Genomic DNA, 2756 nt, shown 5'->3' on the forward strand with positions numbered 1-2756 from the left:
TGGCACTCCAAAATGTCCCAGAAACATCACAAATTGTCCTTTTGTTTGATAATGTCCTTCTTTATGTCCCAAAAATGTCAATTTATTTGGCGCGTTTGATTCAGAAATACACCGGTTTCAACTCGCCCAACATGCCTACAAAGTATCGAATAAGTTACCTGTAAACTTGGTCCAAAACATTTCAAACAACGTTCCTAATCCAACCTCAGGTACCCTAAAACGTAAATAATTGATCAAATTTAAGACGGAATAAACAGTTTCCAATACCGGATAAAAACAACGTGAAGCGCGCTCCAGTTCACGCGCACCAAAACAGTAGAGTCCACCTGGAGTGACACTTACAATGAATAGAACTACTTCTTCATTTCTCAAAAGAAAAACATCAAACTATTTCTAAAGACGGTTGACATCTAGTGGAAGCCATAGGAACTGCAACCAGTTTCCTAATAATAAGGGTATCCCATAGAAAACCATTGGAAAATCCTATGACCTCAATTTTATTTCTCCCCTGGATAGTTTGTCCTCGGGGTTTTGCCTGCCAAATCAGTTCTGTTATTTTCACAGACATTATTTTAACAGTTTTAGAAACTTTAGAGTGTTTTCTATCCAAATCTACCAATTATATGCATTTTCTAGCTTCTGGACCTGAGTAACAGGCAGTTTACTTTGGGCACACTTTTCATCCGGATGTCAAAATACTGCCCCCTACCCCAGAGAGGTTAAACAAAACTATAGACACACATACAGTACAACAATGACATATTATGTGAAAAAACACGAAAGTCTTGACTAAAAAACAGCCCTCCTAAAGACAATTACACTCTTCTATGATATATACATCGATCAAGTSTTTAAACTCCACCAAYGAAACTAGATCATCACATTTTAAAATGTTCAGGAAAGAATTCCAGGACCACGGAGCTGAGTAACTAAAACTATTTCTACCATGACCTGTTCTAATTTTTGGTTCTGTTAGAAGCAAATGAGAATGGGTCCGTAATTGATATTTATTTACTGACCTGATTAAAAAAGAACAGAGATAAATGGCATTTTTCCCAATATGGCCTTATAAATCTGTTTATACCAGTGTTTAAACCTACACAAGGTCAATGACAACCAGCCAACATCGATGTAGAGATCACAATGATGTGTTTTTGATTTGTAATGAACCTGAGGGCNCCAGTGTTTAAACCTACACAAGGTCAATGACAACCAGCCAACATCGATGTAGAGATCACAATGATGTGTTTTTGATTTGTAATGAACCTGAGGGCCGCATGATAGACTGAATCAAGTGCTCTCATGGTAGTGGCTGAGGCCTGCATATATATATAACATCACTAAAATCTAAAACCGACAGTAATGTACATCGTACCAGCTCCTTCCTGGCCTCCAGAGAAAAACAAGCCTTATGCCGGTAATAAAAACCTATTCTCACTTTGAGCTTCCTTATCAAGTTCTCTACATGAACAGTGAAGTTCAGCTTGTCATCAGCCCACACACCCAAATATTTGTACCATTTAACATGCAATGACATGATTAGTAACATGTGTGGCACTTGAAAATACCATGCATTTTGTTTTACCCGAATTTAGACCCAGCTTTATGCCATCAAAAGGAACATAAAATTCAACATACCAATTAAGATCTGGCAAAAAAAATACTTGAATCAGTTATAGAACCCGTTGCCCTTTATGGTTGTGAGGTCTGGGGTCCGCTCACCAAACAAGAATTCAGAAAATGGGACAAACACCAAATTTAGACTCTGCATGCAGAATTCTGCAAAAATATCCTCTGTGTACAACGTAAAACACCAAATAATGCATGCAGAGAAGAATTAGGCAGAACATAAAAGGAAGCGATCCCCAAATCCCCAAACAAAGCCATCACCTACAGAGAGATGAACCTGGAGAAGAGTCCGCTAAGCAAGCTGGTCCTAGGGCTCTGTTCACAAACACAAACAGACTCCACAGAGCCCCAGGACAGTAACACAATTAAACCCAACCAAATCATGAGAAAACAAAAAGATAATTACTTGATACATTGGAAAGAATTAACAAAAATCTGAGCAAACTAGAATGCTATTTGGCCCTAAACAGAGAGTACAAAGTGGCTGAATACCTGACCACAGTGACTGACACAAACTTAAGGAAATATTTGACTATGTACAGACTCAGTGAGCATAGCCTTGCTATTGAGAAAGGTCGCCGTAGGCAGACCTGGTTCTCAAGAGAAGACAGGCTATGTGCTCACTGCCCACAAAATGAGGTGGAAACTGAGCCGCACTTCCTAACCTCCTGTCAAATGTATGACCATATTAGAGACACAATTTTGATAAACTCCCATATCTACTAGGTGAAATTCCACAGTGTGCCATCACAGCAGCAAGATTTGTGACCTGTTGCCACAAGAAAAGGTCAACCAGTGAAGAACAAACACCATTGTAAATACAACCTATATTTATGTTGATTTATTTTCCCATTTGCACATTAACTATTTTCACATCATTACAACACTGTATATAGACATAATATGATGTTTTAATTGTCTCTGTTCTTTAGGAACTTCTGTGAGTGTAATGTTTACTGTTCGTTTTTTATTGTTCGTTTCACTTTTGTTAATTATCTACTTCACTTGCTTTGGCAATGTTAACATATGTTTCCCATGCCAATCAAGCTCTTTAAATTGAAATTGAGAGAGAGAGAGAGAAAGAGAGAGAGAGAAGGAGCGAGAGAGACAGAGAGAGAGAGAGAGAG

This window comes from Salvelinus sp. IW2-2015, unplaced genomic scaffold (genome assembly GCF_002910315.2).
Source record: "Salvelinus sp. IW2-2015 unplaced genomic scaffold, ASM291031v2 Un_scaffold5149, whole genome shotgun sequence".
In the NCBI taxonomy this organism is placed as follows: domain Eukaryota; kingdom Metazoa; phylum Chordata; class Actinopteri; order Salmoniformes; family Salmonidae; genus Salvelinus; species Salvelinus sp. IW2-2015.